Genomic DNA, 24,198 nt, shown 5'->3' on the forward strand with positions numbered 1-24,198 from the left:
CAGTACATCGGAAGGTTTGTGCTCCACCCTGTGCACATTAGACAGTCTAATAATGATGGGTCCTTTTGCTTTCTTTCTTTTCTTTACTAACTGTTTGGTTAAGTTAACATTCATAAATATACTTTCATTATAATTTTGTGCAGTGTGCATTCTGTTATTTTTTGCCACTGGGCGATTGCATGGGAGCAGTAATTACACAGTGTTCACAGAAATTGGGGTTCGGGTGGGCGAGACATGCCAACTTCCCGGGTTTGATGGGACTAAAGTTATATCGACCCTAGACATGCGGAGTCTGGAAAGGTGGTTTCCTCACCGCTCAGTCCGGTGGCTGTTAGCGAGGGGTTAATGAGCCGCGTCTCTAGAAATGCCCAGTGAAAAGGGATTTCATTGTGGGGGCTATCATCCCAGATTGAATTTGTTGAATTGATTAACACATAGAAAATGCTGAGTTCCTCCAGCACGTGCAGATTTTCTCTTGTTTGTGTTGAGAATTGATTAAGTGGGTTTGTGTTTCAGCCTGTGTTAAACTATTATCCAGGAAAGTGATTAAGATATGAGGCAGGGATTAAGCATTGGTGCGATTCAAAGTGATCACACATAACTAAGGCTTGTGTTCTGAGTGGCATCGATATCCACAGCCCAGATGAATTGTTGATTAGGGTTTTCAGTGCCGTCAAATTATTAGGGAAAGCTATGATCACTGTCAAAGTATTAGGGAAAGGTACAATCACTGATAAAGTATTAGTGAAAGCTACGATCACTGTCAAAGTATTAGTGAAAGCAGTTTGACTAGAAGGTATGCACAGATGTCGTTTTAGTTCAGACTAGCAATGACATTATGACTGAAATGGGTCGGCCCGGTAGTATTGGCGTCCAGGGAGAGGCAGGGCCATGGACCATCCATACTTTCAGCGAGGAGGGGATGTAGGTGAAGGTGCTGAATTGGAAGCTGAAGGTGAATACTTTAAAGACAAGTTGTTCTCGTTGCTGCGGAGTGAGGGGATGAGTGGTCTGATGTGGAAGGTCTATTGAGTCATCCAGTGAGGGGTGAGCATTCTGAGTGGGTAGCGGCAATTACGTCCCTGGTGGATACGTAGCAATGTGAACTGATGGAGAGTCAAAGTTATCGTAGGCTGAGAATGTTCTTGGACTGAAGCCCACCCCGATGGAGAGATGGAATATGAGATTTGGGCAGAGCAGACATCTCAGCTGCTGGATGAGTGGCAGTGTCAGAGAATGTGAAAAGACAGCTCCGGCTGCTGAGGTGAGACATCCTCAAATGTCCTTTGCTACTTCTATGGGCTCCATGCATGCACTAGAAAGTGTTTTTGACATGACGGGAAGGCCAATGGAGCTTACGTTGGGGTTTAGGATCATGTTCCAGGAGAAAGGGGGAAAGCTTCCTGCCTACATTTTTCTGCTTGATGGAGAGCTGAGCTGCTTGCGGCGTAAAGGAGCCATTCAACTGGCTGAGGTGAATCAATTAAGGGTGGACCAAGTGGTGAAGGGCGGACAGTCTCAGGACATGATCGCTTTTAGCCTTGTAAGACAAGCCCCCTCCCCACACTCGTTTACTGAGCTCTAGAGGACTGCTATTGAATGTGGTCCTTTCAAAAGGGGAGCGACTGGTATTGTCTGCTACAACTGTGTTGAGGAGGGACACTTCAGGTGGAAGTTGGGAAACTTCAGAGAGAGGGAACAGCCTGGTGTCTCAGGGGAACACGTTCCAAACAGTGTATCAAGGAACACCCAAAAGCAAAAAAACCCTATTTCTGAAGTCTTAGTGGGTCAAGCTCCAGTGTGTCTCTATGGATTGAGGGTATTTATGCTAGAGCCATACTGGACACTGGCTCTCAGGTTACTCTGTTGTATTGTTCATTTTGCAACTGGTATTTGAGGATACTGATTGGACGGGTAAATACGATCAAAATGGTTTCCCTACCCAGGTTTCTATACCTTTTTCAAAACCTGCCTATATACTTAAATGCACACAAAATGCTGGTGGTCCTGACGAAGGGTCTCGGCCCGAAACGTCGACAGTGCTTCTCCCTCTAGATGCTGCCTGGCCTGCTGTGTTCCACCGGCATTTTGTGTGTGTTGCTTGAATTTCCAGCATCTACAGATTTCCTCGTATATACTTAAGTGCATCATTTTTTAAGAAACTTGACTCTATCATATTGCCCTTTGTGTGGGGCTATAAATCACACAGGATATCTAAGGCTCACCTACACAAACCTCTTAAGAAGGGCGGTCTTGGTCTGGCAATTTTCAAACATTACTAACTCCAGGACTCTTACATACTGGAAATGTGCAGGTGCTGAGACCGAAGAAAAACCTTCATGGCTACAGCTGGAAGCCTCTGTTGTTAAATATTCCTCACTTCCTGCTTTCTACTTTCCACCTATGCCTCAACATTCACGCTACAGGTTAATCCAGTACAAGGTGATGCATAGACTGCATTATTCAAAAACAAAACTGAATCGCATCTTCCCATCTGTGTCTCCTGATTGCGACTGGTGCCGCTCTGCTGAGGGCTCACGAGCACATCTTTTCTGGTTTTGCCCTACATTATACAATTTTTGAGTGGCTCTCAAAAGCCTATTCTAGAGACATTCAGCCCAATCACGACCTCGCCATCTCTGGATGTTCTGCAGTGACTCTTGAGTTGCCGCACGATATGCAGATTGCTCTGCATCTCGGAATGGTGGTGGCTGAGAAACTTACTCTTCTGACCTGGAAGTCTACTACCCCACCTACCTTTGCACACTGGCTCAAGGAGATGTTGTCCATTATACAAATGGAAAGACTGTGTCTGCACAAACCCAGTACACAGAATATATTTGAGAGAATGTGGGGGCCTTTCTTGGGCCTTTCTCCGTGTCATATTACCTCACATACATAGTGACCTTGACCTGTCTCATCTCATGAGTGGGGGTGGTGCCTAGCCGGATTCCTTTATTCATTTTATTTTACATTGCTTCCGTGATACCACTATTGTGTCAACGTTTATTTTAAGTCTATTTATGCAATCTTGTAAACTGTCTGGCAGCCTTTTTGTTTTTGTTTTTGATTCGATTTGTCTGTGCTCCACCTGGAGCTGCATCTCCTCTGTATTGTTTTGTATGTCTTCTATATGTTTTGTCTTTGTAAAACGGAAAATTGTAAATAAAATTCAAAAAATGGAGGAGAGGGGAGAGATGACGGGTAATGGAGGGGATTTGAGTGATGAGGGGTAATGGAGGGGATGGAACTGATGGGGGTTAATGAAGGGACCAGGAGAGATGAGGGGTAATGGAGGAGAGGGAATGATGAGGGGTAATGGAGTGGAGGGGAGTGATAAGGGGTAATGCAGTGGAGGGAAGTGATGAGGGGAATGGAGGAGAGTGGATCGATGAGGGATAATGGAGTGTAGGGGAGTGATGAGGGGTAATGGAGGGGATTGATGAGTGTTAATGTAGAAGGGAGTGATGAAAGGTAATGGAGAGGAGAGTAGTGATGAGGTGTAATGGAGGGGAAGGGAGCGATAAGGGATAATGGAGGGGAGGGGAGTGATGAGGAGGAATGGAGGGGAGGGGAGTGATAAGGAGGAATGAAGGGAACAGGAGTGATGGGGTTATGGAGGGGATGGTAGTGAGGAGTGGTAATGGAGGGGATGGGAGTGATAAGGGGTAACAGAGGGGAGTGATGTGAGGAGTGATTGAGGTAATGAGGGGACAAGAGAGATGAGGGTTAATGGAGCGGGGAGTGATGAGGAGTAATGGAGGGGAGATTAATGGGGTACTAGAATGGACGGGAGTGATGAGAGGTAATGGAATGCACAAAAGTGATTGAGGGTAATGGAGGGGAGTGATGTGAGGTGTGATAGGTTTAATTGAGGGGACAGGAGAGATGAGGGTTAATGGAGGAGAGGGGAGTGATGAGGGGTAATGGAGGAGAGGGGAGTAACGAGGTGTAATGGACGGGAGGGGAGTGATGAGGGGAAATTGAGGGGAGGGGAGTGATGAGGGGTAATGGAGGGGGAGGGGAGTGATGAGGAGGAATGGAGGGGAGGGGAGTGATGAGGAAGAATGAAGGGAACAGGAGTGATGGGGTTATGGAGGGGATGGTAGTGAGGAGTGGTAATGGAGGGGATGGGAGTGATAAGGGGTAACAGAGGGGAGTGATGTGAGGAGTGATCGAGGTAATGAGGGGACAGGAGAGATGAGGGTTAATGGAGAGGGGAGATTAATGGGGTACTAGAATGGACGGGAGTGATGAGAGGTAATGGAATGCACAAAAGTGATTGAGGGTAATGGAGGGGAGTGATGTGAGGTGTGATAGGTTTAATTGAGGGGACAGGAGAGATGAGGGTTAATGGAGGGGAGGGGAGTGATGAGGGGTAATGGAGGAGAGGGGAGTGACGAGGAGGAATGGAGGGGAGGGTAGTGATGTGCAATGGAGGGAAGGGGTGTGATAAGGGGTAATTGTGGGGAGGGTTTTGATGTGGGGTAATGGATGGGAGGGTATTGATGAGGGGTAATGAAGGGGAGGGGAGATATGAGAGATAATGGAGGACAGGGGAGTGATGAGGTGTAAGGGAGGATGGGGCAGTGATGAGGGGTAATGGAGGGGAGGGAGTGACGAGAGGTAGAAGTGTGAGAATGGAATTGTTTACTGAAGCTTTTTCTCCTCCCCGGTGTAGATATCAAATCACCAAACAACAGTTCAATCATTCCAGTCATACTAGTCACCATGTGTTGCATCTCTGGCATTTTCTTTGGGGCTTACTTTTATCGGAAAATGTGTTCCACCCAGAGGACAACAGAAGGGAGCAGGCCTGGAGGCAAGTACCCAACTGTCCTACCCGAAGGACCGGGCAGGGCCGGGGAGCAGGGGAGCGGTATAGGCAGGTGTCTCACATCCTGACCCTCACATCTCGGGACAAACGGTGGGAGAAGGGATGTAGTTGGTGTGTGGGGACGATAGGAGATGGGGTGCAGGTGGGAGAGGGAGGAGGTGGGTGGTTGAAGAAAGGAATAAAGAGGTTAGAGGGAGCAGGGAATCAGTGCATGGAGGGTGGGAGGGAAAGGAGAGATGAGGGAGGGGTTCAGGAGAGATGGGGGCTTGGCGGTGGATGTGGTGCAGAGGGGTGACAGTAATTGGGGTATGAAGGAAACATTGTGGTGCGGCCTGGTCCTCATCTCCTCTTCCTCTGCTCCACAGAGCCAAGTCCCAGCACTATTTACTCAGAAGTTCAGGCAATAAACAGAACAGCAACCAACCGGCAGCCTCCAGAGGGAAACAAGATGGTAAGAGGAGATGTATTACCCTGTGAAGGGAGGGGAAACTGCAGACTGAACTCTTCAATCCCCTGGGACCACTCTCACAGTCTGAAGGACAGCCACATTACCTAGGGAAGGGGTACTAGTTTAATGTCCTCGGACCATCCTCAGACCACTGGGTGTTGCTGGCACAAAGGACAATCACAGGCTCATCGAGAGCCAAAGCTGAGCGCCCTTGCAGTCCTGTCAAAATTTCCACAGAGCTGAGCAACATAAGCAAAGGCTCTGTGAGATCCCGGGCAATAAACAAAGAGAATCCCCCTCAAACTGAACAGTGACCTTCATATTGGTTCAACCAGGGCAGCAAGATTCCATTCCCACTCATATACAGGGGTACACTGCCCCCACACACTCAGTTACCGGGGTACACTGTCACAGCACCTCTCCACAGACAAACCCAGACACTGGGGTACACTTACTCCCCTGCACCCGGTCACTGGAGTACACTGTCCCCCCACCCATTCAGTGGGGTACACTGTTCCCCCACACACATCTGGACACTGGGATACACTGTCCTCCACACACACAGTGACAGGGGTACCCTGTCCCCCCACATCTGGTCACAGGGCACACTGTCGCCCCACCCACACACTCCTTGTCACAGGGTGCACTGTCCTCCCCCTCCATACACCTGGTCACTGGGGTACACTGTCCACACCCCCGCACCCGCTCGGTCACTGGGTACAGTGTCCACTCACTGGGATACACTCCCCCACACACCCATTCACCGGGCTGCACTGTCTCCACACACAAAGTCACTGGGGTAGATTATACCCTCACACCCAGTCACTGTGGTAGATTACACCCACACATCCAGTCACTGGGGTAGATTACACTCTCACACCCAGTCACTGGGGTAGATTACACCCACACATCCAGTCACTGGGGTAGATTAAACCCTCACACCCAGTCACTGGGGTAGATTACACCCTCACACCCAGTCACTGGGGTAGATTAAACCCTCACACCCAGTCACTGGGGTAGATTATACCCTCACACCCAGTCACTGGGGTAGATTACACCCTCACACCCAGTCACTGGGGTAGATTATACCCTCACACCCAGTCACTGCCATTTGATCAGATTTCATCAGGGAGCTTAAGGTAAAGGATTCCTAGAAGAAAGTGATGATCATATGATAGATCCGCCCCCTGCAGTCTGAGAGGGAGAAGCTGAAGTGAGATTTATTAGTGGTACAATGGGTATTACGGAGGTATGAGAGAGAGCTGGCTGGGATAGAGCAGGATCTTCCAGTGGCCCCCATGTCACTTCTACTTCCCATTCCCATTCTGACATGTCAGTCCACAACACCCTCTGCTTCAGCACTGAGGTCACACTCAGGTTGGAGGAGAAACACCTTGTATTCTATCTGGGTAGCCTGCAACCTGATGGCATGAACATGGATTTCTCAAACTTTTGGTAATTGCCTCCCCCGTTCACAATTCCCTCTTTCACTTTATCTTCTTACCTGCCCTTCACCTCCCTCTGGTGCCCCTCCCTACCCTTTCTTCCATGACCTTCTCGCCTCTCATATCAGATTCCCCCTTCCCAGAACTTTATTTCTTTCACCGATCAACTTCCCAGCTATTTGCTTCACCCTCCCCCTCTCCCGGTTTCACCCATCACTTACCACCTTGTACTTCTTCCTCCCCACCCCTCACCCCACCTTCTGTCTCTGACTTCTCATCTGTTTTCCAGTCCTGACGAAGGGTCAGTCTGAGACTATTTCCATAGACGCTGCCTGGCCTGCTCTGTTCCTTCAGTATTCAGCGGGTGTTGCTTGGATTTCCAGCAATTACACATTTTCTCGATATGGACAGACGATTGTCTGATTGGCAGGAGACAAAGAGTGGGAATAAAGGGGAATTTGTCTGGTTGGCCGCTGGTGACCGGTGGTGTTCCACAGGGGTTGGTGTTGGGGACTTTTCATGTTATACGTCAGTGATTCTGATCATGAAACTGATGGTACTGATGCAAAGTTTGTGGATAATATAAAGATTGGTGAAGGGGTAGGTAGTGTTGAGGAATGAGGGTATCTGCAGAATGAGAGAATGGTCTTGTCTCTCCACCTACATTTACCATGTCCAGGATTGCATCTCGTCTCTGAAATCTGTGCTTTCTCTGCAGGCTCACAGTCAAGTGGAGATGATGGAGGTTACTCCCACCGTGTATGACACCGTCAAGGCTCCTAGGTCCCCACAAATGACCCACCCATTGTGAACCAGGAGACAACCATCCTCCATGGATGTGATCCGTGTTCTACAGCCACTGTTGCGAGTGCTTCGATATTAAATCAGGATGGGGATGGTGGGAGGGGCAGATATGGCAATGGGTTTCTCTTGTGGCCCAGGTAGTGCCCCCATGAGGGTAGGTGTGGGTGGGGTAGGTAGAACATGTATATTGGGTAACTTGCCCACCCCATCCTTCACCCTTCCTGTTCGTACAGCTCACCGAGTACCATTTGTACCAAACACATTCACCAACACCTGCTCTGTAGCCTCTGTGCTTTGACAGCTCACCAGATACTTTCAAATCTTGTAAGAGAACTGTGTTTCAAGTTGCAAACTTGCTTTCCTGAGATCCCCTCGAATGCCTCTACTCCTCAGATTAAACCTATGCCCTCTGGTACCGGATGCCTCCATTATCTGCCAATTACTAACTCAAGTTCAAGTTTATTGTCATCTGACTGTTTTTATTTACAACCAAATGAAACAATATTCCTCTGGAGTGTGGCGCACCCACAAGACGTAGACCACACACAACACATAAAACATCACGTTATTACCACAAATAATAAAATGTAATTCCGAGCACATGTAGTCTGCAGGACCGGTAAGCTGTTCCCTATCCGAGTGACGAGACCTCGGTGCTGACAGGGGAGGCATTAGTCTCTCAGCTTGGGGGTAGAAGCTGTTCCCAGTCTGTCAGTCCCAGTCCTGTTGCTTCTGTACCTCCTTCCTGATGGTGGTGGCGATTTTGAGATGGGTGGAAGGAGTCCTCATCAATACTTTGGGCTCTTTTATCAGCACTCCCAGTAAATGTCACACACATGGTGGAAGGAGACAGCTGTGAACTTTTGGTGGCTTTTACTGTCCTCTGTAGGGACTGCGGTCCGATGCCTCGCAGCTTCCATACCACACAATGATGCAGCCAGACAGGACACTTCCAATGGTGCACCGGTAGAGAGTTGTTGGAATGGGGCCAGTCTCCTCAGGAAGTCCAGACACTGCTATGACTTGTTGATGAATGAGGAGGAGATGTAGATCCAGATTAGACTGTCTATTGAGGTGCAGAGCCACTGATGTGCAATGGAGAGTGGTCGACAGGCACCTTCCTGAAGTCCACAATCATCTATTTTGTCTTGTCTACATGGAGACTAACACAAAATATATAAAAGGATAGTAAAAGTTTTTATAATAATATAAAGCGGAAAAGGTTGGCTAAAGTGAATGTGGAGGACGAGAAAGGTGAATTGATATTGGGAAATGAGAAAATGGCAGAGGCTTTGAATGATTATCTTGTGTCATTCTTCACAGTGGAGGACACATGTAACATTCCAAAGAAAGTTGTTATGGATGCAATGGGAGGTGAGGACCTCTTTACAATAGCTATCATTAAAGAGGTAGTGCTGAGCAAACTTGTGGGCCTGAAGATAGACAATTCCCCTGGTCCTGATGGAATGCATCCTAAGATACTGAAAGTAATGGCAGAAGTTATAGAAGATGATCATAGAAAAAGTTATAGAAGCTTTGCTGACAATTTACCAAAATTCTCTAGACTCTGGGCATTTCCAGGCAGATTAGAAGATGGCAAATGCCATGCCATTGTTCAAAAAAGGATGTAGGCAAAAGGCAGGTAAGTGTAGGCCAGTTAGTTTAACATTTGTAGTTGGGAAAATGCTTGAAGCTATCATTAAATAAGAAATAGCCAGGCATCTGGAAAGAAATGGATCCGTCAGGCAGACACAGCATGGATTCAGCCAATACTGATCCTGTTTGACAAACTTTCTGCAGTTCTTTGAGGATATAATGAGCACAGTGGATAGAGGGGAACAAATGGACGTTATTTACTTGTATTTCCAGAAGGTGTTTGATAAGGTGCCGCATGAAAGACCTATCCATAAGATAAGGATGCATAGAATTGGGGGTGATGTATTAGCATGGATAGAGGGTTGGTTAGCCAATAGAAAGCACAGAGTTGGTATACATGAGTGTTACTCTGGTTGGCAATCAGTACTGAGTGGAGTGCCACAAGAGTTGGTGCTGGGCCCGCAACTGTTCATGACATACATTAACGATCTGGAAGAGGAGATTGAGTGTAACGTATCTAAGTTTGCTGATGATACTAAATTCAGTGAAAAAGCAAATTGTGCAGAAGATATAGAGAGTCTGCAGAGAGATATAGATAGGTTAAGTGAGTGGGCAAGGGCATGCCAGATGGAGTACAATGTTGGTAAATGTGAGGTCATTCACTTTGGAAGGAAGAAATGGAAGAGAAGATTATTATTTAAATGGTAAAAAAAATTGCAGCATTCTGCTGTGCAGAGGAACTTTGGAGTGTTTGTGTATGAATCACAAAAGGTTGGGTTGCAAGTGCAGCAGACTATCAAGAAGGCCAATAGAATGTTGGCCTTTATTGCTAGAGGGATTGAATTCAAGAGTCTGCAACTGTACAGGTTACTGGTGAGGCCACACCTGGAGTACTGAGTGTAGTTCTGGTCTGCTTACTTGAGGAAAGATATACTGGCTTTGAAGGCGGTGCAGAGGAGGTTCACGAGGTTGATTCCAGAGATGAAGGGGTTAGGCTATGAGGAGAGATCGAGTCTCCTTGAACTGTGCTCACTGGAATTCAGAAGAATGAGATGAGATCTTATAGAAACAGATAAAATTATGAAAGAGATAGATAAGATGGAGGCAAGAAGGTGGTTTTCACTGGCAGATGAGACTAGAACTAGGGGACATAGCCTCAAGATTTGTGGCATTAGATTTAGTACGGAGATAAGGAGGAACTGCTTTTCCAAAGAGTGGTGAATCTGTGGAATTCTCTGCCCAAAGAAGCAGTGGAGCCTATCTCAGTAAACATATCTAAAACAAGTTTCGATAGAATTTTGTGTCGTAGGGGAATTAAGGGATATGGGGAAAAGGCAGGTAGGTGGAGATGAGTCCATGGACAGATCAACCATCATCTTATTGAATGCCAGAGTGAGTTCAATGGGCCAGATGGCATTACTCCTATTTGTTAAGTTCTTTGGTGGGGCCATAGGTTTTGGTCTGGAGAGACTAGTTGCCGAAGTTTATTTAGACCCTGGCTTTTTCCATGCCCAGGAACAATTATTCCTAGATACACTAGCGTCCCATGTCTTTTGATCCCTGAAACCTCCTTTCACGCTGAAGTATGTGTCCCATGATGAAGAGAACGTGTCCCGATGTCGTGAACCCAGGCTACACTTCCTGAAGCCCAAATTGGACATTATTATGAATACCCCTCACCCCACACAATACATTTTCTTGTCATCATCCCCTGCCATATCCCCAAAGGTCAGGACATGGTCATCCAACTTCCCAACCCCAATGGTCAGAACATGGTCATTGCCTGCCCCACACCCAATGGTCTGGACATGGTCATCCCCTGTCCCAACCCCAATGGTCAGGACATGGTCATTATCTGCCCCAACTCAATGGTCATTCATTGTTACCTCCTGCCACAACCCCAATGGTGGACATGGTCACCCCCCGCCAACCCCAATGGTCAGGACCTGCTGAAATCCACCAAGTGAACCCAAATTATGGACTCCACATAAACATCACATAGGTCTTGTCAAGACCATAACCCCTTCTTGAAATTTGAGAATGAAATGGAGGGGTTTGCTAGTGCTGTCTTGACCCAAGAACACGGTGGTCTGTAGCTGACTATTCGACCCTTCTGCCCCCCTGAGGTTCGCACTGCCTCTGTGCTGTGGCCACCACCTCCATTATGGTGGGAAAGGCCATGCTATTGGTCTTACATCATGGCTGCACCGTTCTCACTCCCCACTCAGTGCTGCCGCTCCTCAACTCAACAACAACACAGCATTTGACCGTACCTCACCGAACCGGCTAAAAAGTGATGTTGCTATGTAAACCTAACCTCTCTTTTCAAAGAGCACCAACCCTAAATCCTTCCACTTTAATGCCTCTCCCTGGTCCTCCCAACCCCATGATTGCCTGAATGTAGTGGAGATAGTAATGTCAGCCCTCCCCCTCGGCACATCCTCTGATGCAGGCGAGTCCTGTGCGTTAACTCGGGCGTGTATCTTCGTCACCGGGAAGACCGCCAATATCTATATTGACTCTCGTTAAGCCTGTGGGGTAGTACATGACTTCGGGACCCTGTGGAAAATAGGGGATTTATTACTTCATCTGGGAAGCCTATACAACACGCCAGTGTGATGGTGAACCTGCTACAGGTGGTGCAGCTGCCAAATAGTTCAGCAACAATCAAATACGGCGCCCACACTGGTACCACAGATCCTGAAGCACAGGACAACGTGGCAGCTGATGCAGCAGCCAAGCAGCGTGTAAATTATACCTCCCACACGGCCCACCCTGGAGGACCTAGTAGCGACCCAAAGTTCTGCCCCACTGCAGGAAAAGGCCAAACGTGTTCCTGACTCCAGCAGTGTGTGGTGGCACTCTGGTGGGTGGCCGGTTTGTCTCCAGAGTCTCCCACACGTCCTCGTTCCTATGAGTTACAGAAGGGGGCATGTAGGAAGGAAGTATGATACATCAGGTATCAAAACACTGGTCTGCACTGGGTCTACGAGCAATGGCCGAGCAAACTGTACGAGGTTGTAAAATTTGCCTAACATATAACAGAAGGAAATCAACCTCTACATTTATTCACGTGCCCCTGGCAGAGACTCCTTTCGTTAACCTACAGGTTGACGTTGAGCACATGGCAGCTAGTGTGGGGGGAGGAGGGGGGTTTAAATATTTGTTAGTAATAGTTGATAAGTGGATGGAGGCCTTTCCACCCCAGAAATATGATACCTTAATTGTGGTCAATACCCTTATTAAGGATATCATTCCCCACTTTGGGGACCCTTGTCAAAGGGACAGGGGAATGTATTTTACTAGAAGTTGATTAGGGAATTGAGTTATTAGGGAGAGAGAGAGCCTGTGGTATGTCGAATACTGGGTGAACAAGTAGGCTTTGGAGTACTGCAAGCTTGAGTCTTTGCTGTTGTTTTGCTCACGCTTGAGTGCTCAGTGGTGGGTGCCGATGTTTCTTTTTGCTGGTGGGGGGGGGAAGGAGGGATTGTTGCTTGCTGCCACTTACCTGCAGGAGGGAGGGGAGCTGGGTGGAACTTTGGGGTTCTAACATTTAACTGTTGTTCATTCTTTGGGAGCACTCCTCTGTTATCGTGGATGGTTGTGAAGTAAAAGCATTTCAGGATGTATAATTTATACATTTCTCTGACATTAAATGTACCTTTGAAACATTTGAGTAAGGCTCTGGGTTTCGGCTGGGAATTCCACCTCTCATATCAACCCCAGTCCCCTGGGCTGGTGGAACGAATGAACAGGATACAAAGGCATACGTTGGTTAAAACATGTCAAGAAACTGGGTTAAAATGGCCTGAGGCACTGCCTATCGTCCTGTACACCTTACAAAATCAGGCCAACCAAAGAACTAAATTGACTCAGTTCAAGGTTCCAATTGGGCGCCCCATGCCTGCTGGATCCCAGACCCCATTGGGAGGAGGTAACATGCCTCTGATATGGACAGATGAAAAGACTATTGAAACAGCGAAAGCCTTGGGGAGGCCATTCAAATAAACCAGAAACAAGTAGAGGCAGCACTACCTCCACCGGGAGTGGAGAGCGGCGAGTGAGTGAGTGGGTCCGTGAAGGAGTGGAGCTTTGAGGCTTTGGCTTGAGAGGCTTTGGCAGCTGGATTGTGCAATCAAGTCAATCAAGATTTGAATAGCTCAGACTCAGCAGAAAGCAGATGATTTGGGCTATCAAGGTCAGGTGACCCAGCAGTTTGATTGGGCAATCGAAAATTGAGAAGCTCAACTAAATAAAAAGGGGGGTAGCTCAAGCAGAGCGGCCAGTAAAGGAGTGGAGCTTTGAGGCTTTGGCTCAAGAGGTTTTGGTGAGAAGAGGCGGAGGACGAGCTTGCTCCCAGTGAGGTAAGGCTGGATGAGTTTCTTTCTTTAATTAACTTAATTAACAGGAGTTGGTAAAGGAGGCAGTAGATAGGGCAGTCCAGTACTCCAATTGTAGGATGTAGGAGATCAGGGACAACACAATAGTCTCTGATGACTACACCTGCATCCAGCTGCAGCTCCTGTCTACCGAATTAGGGATCAGTTGGTAGGCAGAGGCAATAATAGATTAGAGTTTCAGGGAGACAGTCACCCCCAAAAGTCAAGAGACAGGTAGCTAACTGGGTGACTGTCAGGAGAGGGAAGGGGAATAGACAGAAAGAGCAGAGCACCCCTGTGGCCGTACCCATCAACAAAAAGTTTACTGTTTTGGATACTGTTGGTGGGGACGATCTACCAGGGACAAGTTGTAGTGGTCACGTCTCTAGCACCGAGACTGGACCCTCAGCTCAGAGGGGAAGGAGGGAAAAGAGGAAAGCAGTAGTGATAGGGGATTTGATAGTTAGGGGGACAGATAAGAGGTTCTGTGGGACAGATTGAGAATCTCGGATGGTCTGTGCTATGGTCCGCGATATCTCTGATCAAGTTTTCTGTATTCTCAGGACAGAAGGTGAGCAGCCAGATGTCGTGGTCCACGTGGGGACCAATGACATTGATAGGAGTAGGGATGTGGTCCTGAAGGAGGAATATAAGGAGTTAGGAAAGAAGTTAAAAAGCAGGACCTCAAGGGTGGTAATCTCGAGATTGCTGCCTATGCCATGAGACAGAGAGGATAGGAACAGGAAGTTATGGCAGATCAATTATTTTCATAGGACATATAACATAGAAAATAGAATAGTACAGCACAGTACAGGCCCTTTGGCCCACAATGTTGTGCCGACCCTTAAACCCTGCATCCCATATAACCCCCCACCTTAAATTCCTCCATATACCTGCCTAGTTGTCTCTTAAATTTCACTAGTATATCTGCCTCCACCACTGACTCAGGCAGTGCATTCCATGCACCAACCACTCTCTGAGTAAAAAGCCTTCCTCTAATATTCCCCTTGAACTCTTCCCCCCCCCCCCTTACCTTAAAGCCATGTCCTCTTGTATTGAGCATTGGTGCCCTGGGGAAGAGGCGCTGGCCATCCACTCTAGCTATTCTTCTTAATATCTTGTATACTTCTATCATGTCTCCTGTCATCCTCCTTCTCTCCAAAGAGTAAAGACATAGCTCCCTTAATCTCTGATCATAATACATACCCTCTAAATCAGGCAGCATCCTGGTAAATCTCCTCTGTACCCTTTCCGATGCTTCCACATCCTTTCTGTGGTGAGGTAAACAGAACTGGACACAGTACTCCAAGTGTAGCCTAACCAGAGTTTTATAGAGCTGCATCACCTTGCGACCCTTAAATTCTATCCCTCGACTTATGAAAGCTAACACCCCATAAGCTTTCTTAACTACCCTATCTACATGTGAGTCAACTTTCAGGGATCTGTGGACATGTACCGCCAGATCCCTCTGCTCCTCCACACTACCAAGTATTCTGCCATTTTCTTTGTACTCTGCCTTGGAGTTTGTCCTTCCAAAGTGTACCACCTCACACTTCTCCGGGTTGAACTCCATCTGCCACTTCTCAGCCCACTTCTGCATCCTATCAATGTCTCTCAGCAATCTTCAACAATCCTCTACATTATCCACAACACCACCAACCTTTGTGTCATCTGCAAACTTGCCAACCTACCCTTCTACCTCCACATCCAGGTCGTTAATAAAAATCACAATAAGTAGGGGTCCCAGAACCGATCCTTGTGGGACACCAGTAGTCACAACCCTCCAATCTGAATGTACTCCCTCCACCACGACCCTTTGCTTTCTGCAGGCAAGCCAATTCTGAATCCACATGGCCAAACTTCCCTGGATCCCATGCCTTCTGACTTTCTGAATAAGCCTACCATGTGATACCTTATCAAATGCCTTACTAAAATCCATGTAGATCACATCCACTGCACTACCCTCATCTATATGCCTGGTCACCTCCTCAAAGAACTCTATTAGGCTTATTAGACACAATCTGCCCTTCACAAAGCCATGCTGACTGTCCCTGATCAGACCATGATTCTCTAAATGCCCATAGATCCTATCTCTAAGAATCTTTTCCAACAGCTTTCCTACCACAGATGTAAGGCTCACTGGTCTATAATTATCCAGACTATCCCTACTATCTTCTATGAACAAGCGGACAACATTTGCCTCCGCCCAATCCTCTGGTACCATTCCCGTGGACAGCGAGGACATAAAGATCCTAGCTAGAGGCTCATCAATCTCTTCCCTCACCTCGTGGAGCAGCCTAGGGAATATTCTGTCAGGCCCCGGGGACTTATCCGTCCTAATGTATTTTAACAACTCCAACACCTCCTCTCCCTTAATATCAACATGCTCCTGAACATCAACCTCACTCATATTGTCCTCATCATCATCAAGTTCCCTTTCATTGGTGAATACCGAAGAGAAGTATTCATTCAGGACCTCGCTCACTTCCACAGCTTCCAGGCACATCTTCCCACTTTTATCTCTAATCAGACCTACCTTCACTCCTGTCAACCTTTTGTTCTTCACATAATTGAACAATGCCTTGGGGTTTTCCTTTACCCTGCTCACCAAGGCCTTCTCATGCCCCCTTCTTGCTGCCTCATCCTATTCTTAATCTCCTTTCTTTCTACCCTATATTCCTCAATAGCCCCGTTTGATCATTGCTTCCTAAACCTCATGTCTGCTGCCTTCTTCCACCTGACTAGACTTTCCACCTCACTTGTCACCCATGGTTCCTTCACCCTACCATTCTTTATCTTCCTCACCGGGACAAATTTATCCCTAACATCCTGCAAGAGATCCCTAAACATCGACCACATGTCCATAGTCCAGCTCCCTGCAAAAACATCATCCCAATTCACAAGTTCTAGCCTTATAGCCTTGTAATTTGCTCTTCCACAATTAAAAATTTTCCTGTCCTCTCTGAATCTAGCCTTTTACATGATAATGCTAAAGGCCAGGGAGTGGTGGTCACTGTCCTCCAGATGCTCACCCACTGAGAGATCTGTGACCTGACCCAGTTCGTTACCTAGTACTAGATCTAGTCTGGCATTCCCCCTAGTCGGCTGTCAAGCTCTACCTTATCTAAACCATTGGAACTAATCAGGTGACAATCAATATTAGGGAAGTTAAAGTCACCCATGATAACAACCCTGTTATTTTTGCAACTTTCCAAAATCTGCCTCCCAATCTGCTCCTCGGTATCTCTGCTGCTACCAGGGGGCCTATAGAATACCCCCAGTAGAGTAACTGCTCCATTTCCTGTTCCTGACTTCCACCCATACTGACTCAAAAGAGGATCCTGCTACATTACCCACCCTTTCTGTAGTTGTAATAGTATCGCTGACCAGTAATGCCACCCCTCCTCCCCTTTTCCCCCCTCTCTATCCATTTTAAAGCACTGAAATCCAGGGATATTGAGAATCCATTCCTGCCCTGGCGCCAGCCAAGTCTCCGTAATGGCCACTACATCGTAATTCCATGTATGCATGGAAGCTCTCAGTTCATCACCTTTGTTCCTGACGCTTCTTGCTTTGAAGTACACGCACTTTAGCCCTTCTACCTTGCTAACTTTACACCCTTTATTCTGCTTCTCTTTCCTCAAAGCCTCTTCATATGTTAGATCTGGCTTTACTCCATGCACTATACTTGCAGCTCTTGCATGAACTTTATCCACCTCCACCTCACTATCTGCTCTAACACTCTGGTTCCCCTCCCCCTGCAAATCTAGTTTAAACCCCCTGGAACAGCACTAGCTAACTTCCCTGCATGGATATTAGTCCCCCTCTAGTTGAGGTGCAACCCATCCCATTGGAACAGGTCCCACCTTCTCTGGAACAAGGCCCAATTGTCCAGAAACATGAAGCCCTCCCTCCTGCACCAACTCCTTAGCCATGTATTTAGTTGCATTATCTTCCTATTTCTAGCCTCACTAGCACGTGGCACAGGTAGCAATCTTAGAGGTCCTGTCCTTCAACTTTGCACCTAACTCCCTAAACTCTCTTTGCAGGACCTCTTTAAGTCAAGTCAAGTCAACTTTTATTGTCATTTTGACCATAACTGCTGGTACAGTGCATAGTAAAAATGAGACAACGTTTTTCGGGACCATGGTTTACATGACACAGTACAAAAACTAGACGGAACTACATAATAATAAAAAAAAACACAGAGAAAGCTATACTAGACTACAGACCTACACTGGACTGCATAAAGTGCACAAAAACAGTACCAGCATTACAATAAATAATAAACAGGACAGTAGGGCAAGGTGTCAGTCCAGGCTTCGGGTATTGAGGAGTCTGATAGCTTCGGGGAAGAAACTGTTATATAGTCTGGTCGTGAGAGCCCGAATGCTTCAGAGCCTTTTCCCAGATGGCAGGAGGGAGAAGAGATTGTATGAAGGGTGCATGGGGTCTTTCATTATGCTGTTTCCTTTGCGGATGCAGAGTGTAGTGTAAATGTCCCTGATGGTGGGAAGAGAGATGATCTTCTCAGCTGACCTCACTATCCGCTGCAGGGTCTTGCGATCTGGGATGGTACAATTTCCTATCTATGTCATGGTCCCTACATGGAACATGACATCTGGCTGCTCACCCACAGATCTACCCACAGAACTTCTTATCTGTCCCCCTAACTATTGAATCCCCTATCGCTACTGCTCTCCTCTTTTCCCTCCTTCCCTTCTGAGCTGAGAGTCCAATCTCGGTGCCAGAGACACAACCACTGCAACTTGTTTCTGGAAAGTCATCCCCAACAACAGTATCCAAAACGGTATACTTATTATTGATGGGAACGGCCACTGGGGTTCTCTGCTCTTCCTGTCTATTCCTCTTCCCTCTCCTGACAGTCATCCAGCTACCTGTCTCCTGACTTTTAGGGATGATTATCTCCCTGAAACTCCTGTCTATTTCTGCCTCTGCCTCATGGATGATCCGAAGATCGTCCAGCTCCAGCTCCAGTTCCCGAACTCGGTTTGTCAGATGAATGCGTAGCTGAAGAGTTGGTGCAGGGGGCAGGGGTTCAGATTTCTGTATCATTGGGATCTCTTCTGGGGAAGGTCTGACCTGTACAAAAAGGACGGGCTGTACCTGAACTGGAAAGGGACCAATATTCTGGTGGGCAGGTTTTCTAGAGCTGTTGGGGAGGGTTTAAACTAGTTTGGCAGAGCGGTGGGAATCAGAATGTGAGTGCAGAAATTAGGGTAGAAGGACAAGGGCACGATGCTATGTGTTCTGAGTTGGTGAGGAAGGACAGGCAGGGGACAAAACATAAATGTAGCCAGTTAGAGGGGTTGAAATGTGTCTATTTCAATGCTAGGAATATTAGGAATAAAGGGGATGAACTTAGAGCATGGATCAGTATGTGACTGTTATTGAAACTTGGCTGAAGGAAGGGCAGGATTGGCAGATACAGGTACTGGGGTTTAGGTATTTTAAAAGGAATAGAATGGGAGGTAGAAAAGGGAGGGGGGAGTAGCATTACTGGTCAGGGATAGTATCACGGCTATAGAAAGGGAGGACACTGCAGAGGGAGTGTCCACTGAGTCGGTGTGGGTGAAAGTCAGAAATAGGAAGGGATCAATCACTGTGCTGAGAGCCCCCAAATAGCCCTCGGCACACTGAGGAGCGGATTAGCAGGCAGATTTTAGAATGGTGCAGGAAATAAAGGGTTGTAGTTATGGGTGATTTCAAATTCCCTCATGACTGCAAGGGGGATAGATGGGGCTGAATTTGTCAAGGATTCCTGACACAGTATGTGGACCGGCCAATGAGAGGAGAAGCTATACTGGATCTAGTTCTGGGTAATGAACCTGGTCAGGTGGCAGACGTCTTGGTGGGGGAGCATTTTGGTGAGAGTGACCACAACTCCCTCAGCTTCAGCATAGCTATGGAAAAGGATAAAAACAGACAAAATGGGAAAGTGCTTAACTGGGGAAGGGCTAATTATGAAGGGATGAGGCAGGAACTAGCGAGAGTAAATTGGAAACATATGTTCAAAGGTGAAACATAGAAGTAATGTGGAGAAAGTTTAGGGACCACTTGTGCTGGGTTCAAGATAGGCTTGTCCCATTGAGACAAGGAAAAAATGGTAGGAAAAGGGAACCGTGGCTGATGAAACATGTGAGGCAACTCGTCAAGAGGAAGAAGGAAGCATATGTTAGATATAAGAAGCAGGAAGCAGGAGGGGCTCATGAGAAATATAGGGTAGCCAGGAAGGAGCTTAAGAAAAGACTTAGGAGAGCTCGAAGGGGGCATGAGAAGGCCTTGGCATGTAGGATTAAAGAGAACCCCAAGGCGTTCTCTGCGTATGTGAAGAACAGAAGGATGACAAGAATGAAGGTGGGGCCAGGAGGTCCTAAATGAATACTTTGCTTCAGTATTCACAAGTGAAAAGGACCTTGATCAGGGTGAGGTCAAAATAGAACAGGCCCGTGTGCTGGACAATGTGGAGATTAAGGAAGAAGTAGTGTTGGATCTTCTTAAAAACATCAAGATTGATAAGACCCCAGGGCCGGAAGGTTGCTGTGGGAAGTGAGAGAAGAGATCGCTGGAGCAGTAGCTATGATCTTTGTATCCTTTTTGGCTGCAGGGGAGGTACCGAAGGATTGGAGAATGTAGTTCCCTTGTTTAAGAAAGTTAATAGGGAGAATCCTTAGAACTATAGGCTGGTGAGTCTTACGTCGGTGGTCTACAAACTATTGGAAAGGATTCTACAAGCATTTGGAGAAGTACAGTCTACTCAAAGAAGGATAGTCAACATGGCTTTGTGAAGGGAAGGTCGTGCCTCATGAGCCTAATTGAGTTTTTAGAAGAGTTAACAAAAAACATTGATGAGGGTAGGGCAGTGGATGTGGTCTACATGGATTTTAGCAAGGCATTTGACAAGGTCCCCCACCAGAGACTCATCCAGAAAGTCATGAGGCATGGGATCAGTGGAACCTTGGCTGTTTGAATAAAAAATTGGCTTACAGGAAGAAAGAAGAGGGTAGTAGTGGAAGGAAAGTATTCTGCCTGGGGGTCGGTGACCAGTGGAGTGCCGCAGGGATCTGTCCTGGGACCCCTGCTTTTTGTGATTTTTATAAATGACCTGGATGAAGAGGCGAAAGGATGGGTGAGAAAGTTTGTGGATGACATGAAGATTGGAGGAGTTGTGGATGGAGCTGTAGGTTGTCGAAGGTTACAAGAGGATATAGGCAGGATACAGTGTTGGGCAGAAAAGTGGCAGATGGAGTTCAATCCGGACAAATGTGAGGTGATGCATTTTGGAAGGACAAACCAGAAGGCTGAGTATGGGGTTAATGGTCGGTTACTTAAGAGTATGGATGAACAGAGGGACCTTGGGGTTCAAATCCATACATCCCTCAAGGTCGCTGCACAGGTTGATAGGGTAGTTAAGAAGGTCTATGGGATGCTAGGCTTCATTAATAGGGGGATTGAGTTCAAGAGTAGAGAGCTCATGTTGCAACTCTACAAATCTCTGGTGAGACCACACTTAAGAGTATTGTGTTCAGTTCTGGTCAGCTCATTATAGGAAGGATGTGGAAGCTATGGAGAGGGTCAGAGGAGATTTACCAGGATGTTGCCTGGATTGGAAAAAAGTCATATGAAACAAGGTTAGCAGAGCTGGGACTTTTCTCTTTGGAGCGTAGAAGAATGAGAGGGGACGATAGAGGTCTACAAGATTATGAGAGGCATAGATAGGGTGGATAGTCAGAACCTGTTTCCCAGGGCACCAATAGCAAACACCAGAGGGCATATGTACAAAATTAAGGGAAGGAAGTTTAGGGGAGACATCAGGGTAATTTTTTTACACAGAGGGTTATGGGTGCCTGGAATGACTTGCCAGGGATGGTGGTGGAGGCTAAAACATTAAGAGTATTTAAGAGCCTCTTGGACAGGCACATGGATGAAAGAAAAATAGAGGGTTACGAGGTAGTGTGGGTTTAGTACTTTTTTAAGGATTATATGGGTCGGCACAACATGGAGGGCCAAAGTGCCTGTACTGTGCTGTAGTGTTCTAGTGTCTGGTGTCTAGAAACACTCATCCAGGTGATGTGATTCTCCAGTTAGCCACAGGATCCGAGCTCCCCGACACGAGACGACCAGTGATCCAGAATACAATGAGGAAGACTGTCTGGCTCTGCATTCCTTAGTCCCTTCATTATACCCCCTTTTCCCGAGGAGGAGAATTCATCAGTTTTGGAGTATGTTATAGAGACAGGGAGGTCTATACAGGTTGGAGATGGTTAGAGAGACAGCAAGGTCTGTAGGGGTTGGAGGGGTTTACAGATATGGGAGATTTATAGGCATTACAGGGGGTTACACAGACAAGGAAGTTTATAGGGGTTGGAGTAGGTTATTGAGACGTGGAGGTCTATAGAGGTTGCAGACAGTTACAGAGACAGGGAGTTCTATTGGGGTTAGCGGGGTTTCCTGAGGCAGAGAGGTCTATATGGGTTGGAGGGGATTACTGAGTCAGGGAGGTCTGAAGTTTTTGAAGGGAAATCCTATAGGGGTTGGAGGGAGTTCCAGAGACAGGGAATTCTATAGGGTTGGAGCGACTTCCAGAGACAGGGGATTCTATAGGGTTGGAGGGAGTTCCAGAGACAGGGAATTCTATAGGAGTTGGAGGTGGTTCCAGAGACAGGGAATCCTATAGGGGTTGGAGGTGGTTACAAAGATGGGGAAGTCTATAGGAATAGAAGGGGTTTACAAAGACAAGAAGTTCTCTAGGGTAGTTCCACAGGCAATGAGATTTATAGGAATTGGAGGGAGTTACAGAGACAAGGTACCCTAAAGGTTTTGGAGGGGATTGTAGAAAGAGGGGGCACGTTTTGATTCACAACAGGCAGGCAGTGGAGTAAGTCGCAATTTCTCAGGAGAAAATTCAGATAGTTTTTGTTTAACTACTTGGGACTAAAGAGGCATGACTGCGCAGGCGTGTGACCTCAGAGTGCAGAAGGCTTGAAAAGAACACCGCCATATCCAGCGGGCAGCGGAGTGAGAGGGTGCAGAGTGATCTGGCTTTGGCGGAAATGGGAAGAGGCTTCCTGCAACCATTTAGTCTTATAGTAAAGGGGTAAGTTACAGGTTTATTTATGTAGTAATAACAGTAGCATTAGAGGTATGCATCTAGGATTAGTGTTGTGCTTGGAGTGCCAGATGTGGGGACCCTGGGAGACTCCCAGCCTCCCCAAGGATTACATCTGCACCAGGTGCATTGAGATGAGGCTTCTTAAGGACAGTGTTCGGGATCTGAAGCTGCAACTTGATGACCTTCAGCTAATTAGGGAAAGTGAGGAGGTGATTGATAATACCTGTAGAGAGATAGTGGACAGCACCTCTGTGACAGTCCCCCTCAGGAATCTATATATCATTTTAGATACTGTTGGAGAGGTTGACCTGACAGAGGAAGACCACAGTGAACGGGACTCTGGCACTCTGCCCAGTGCCGTAATCAGGAGAGCCAGGAGAAATGCCGTCATTATAGGGGATTCTATAGTGAGGGGAACAGACAGGAGATCCTGCGAGCCGGACAAGGATATCCGGATGGTGTGTTGCCTCCCTGGTGCGAGGGTATGAGATATCTCGGATTGGGTCCAGAGTATTCTCAGGAGAGAGGGCGAGCAACCAGAGCAACCAGAGCAACTGGACAGACCTCCAGAGTAATAACTTTCAGATTACTGCCTGAGCCACGCGCTAATGAAGATAAGAAGAGCAGAATGAAGCAGATGAATGTGTAGCTGAGTAACTGGTGCAGGGGGCAGGGCTTCAAATTCTTGCATCACTGCGATCTATTTTGGGGGAGGCATGACTTATACAGAAATGATGGGTTACACCTGAACTCAAAGGGTACTAATATCCTGGCGGGATTGTTTAATATAGCTTTTAGGGAGGGTTTAAACTAAGTTGGCAGGGGGAAGGAAACCAGGGTGTTAGGGACGAGGAAGAGGAAAATAGAAATAAGTCAAAGATACTGTGCAGCAAAGATGGCAAGAAGGACAGGCCGGTGAGTAGACAGGATAATCTGCTGTGGGATAGAAATATAGCAAATTCAGTAACAGATACTGATCTAAATGTACACAGCATTAGAAGTAAAGTGGATAACCTAGTTGTACAGCTACAGGTTAAAAGATATGACATAGTGGCCATCACTGAGTCATGGCTAAATGATGGATGTGATTGGGAGCTGAATGTCCAAGGATACACAGTGTCTAGGAAAGATAGGAAGGTAGGTAAAGGGAGTGGTGTGGCCCTGATGGTAAGCAATGATATCAAATCACTAGAAAGAAGGGGCATAGGATCAGAAGAGGTAGTATCCTTATGGGTCGAGTTAAGAAATGGCAAGGGTAAAAAGACACTAATAGCAGTTATATACAGGCTTCCAAACAGCAGCTGGGATGTGGACTACAAGTTACAGCTGGAAATAGAAAAAGCGTGTCAAAAGGAAAATGTCAAGATAATTATGGGGGATTTTAATATGAAAGTGGATCGGGAAAATCAGGTGGGTACTGGATCTCAGGAGAGGGAGTTTGTAGCATGCCTACGGGATGGCTTTTTGGAGCAGCTTGTCCATAATTGTAGAGAGTGGTGAATCTGTGAATTCTCTGCCACAGGAAACAGTTGAGGCTGGTTCATTGGCTATATTTA

The 24,198-nt window shown here is 47.0% G+C and overlaps 1 protein-coding gene and 1 long non-coding RNA gene across 2 annotated transcripts in view; both read left to right on the plus strand.

The window, feature by feature from the left end:
* Positions 1 to 24,198, plus strand: part of LOC140731939 (SLAM family member 5-like) — a 460,463-nt gene that overhangs the window by 81,715 nt on the left and 354,550 nt on the right. The gene's annotated exons all lie outside the window — the stretch shown is intronic.
* On the plus strand, positions 5,201 to 7,949 carry LOC140731937 (uncharacterized). Its single transcript, XR_012099943.1, has 2 exons — positions 5,201 to 5,288; positions 7,449 to 7,949. It is a non-coding gene; the product is annotated as an uncharacterized lncRNA (long non-coding RNA).

The sequence above is a fragment of the Hemitrygon akajei genome, chromosome 8, assembly GCF_048418815.1.
Source record: "Hemitrygon akajei chromosome 8, sHemAka1.3, whole genome shotgun sequence".
Classification (NCBI taxonomy): Eukaryota; Metazoa; Chordata; class Chondrichthyes; order Myliobatiformes; family Dasyatidae; genus Hemitrygon; species Hemitrygon akajei.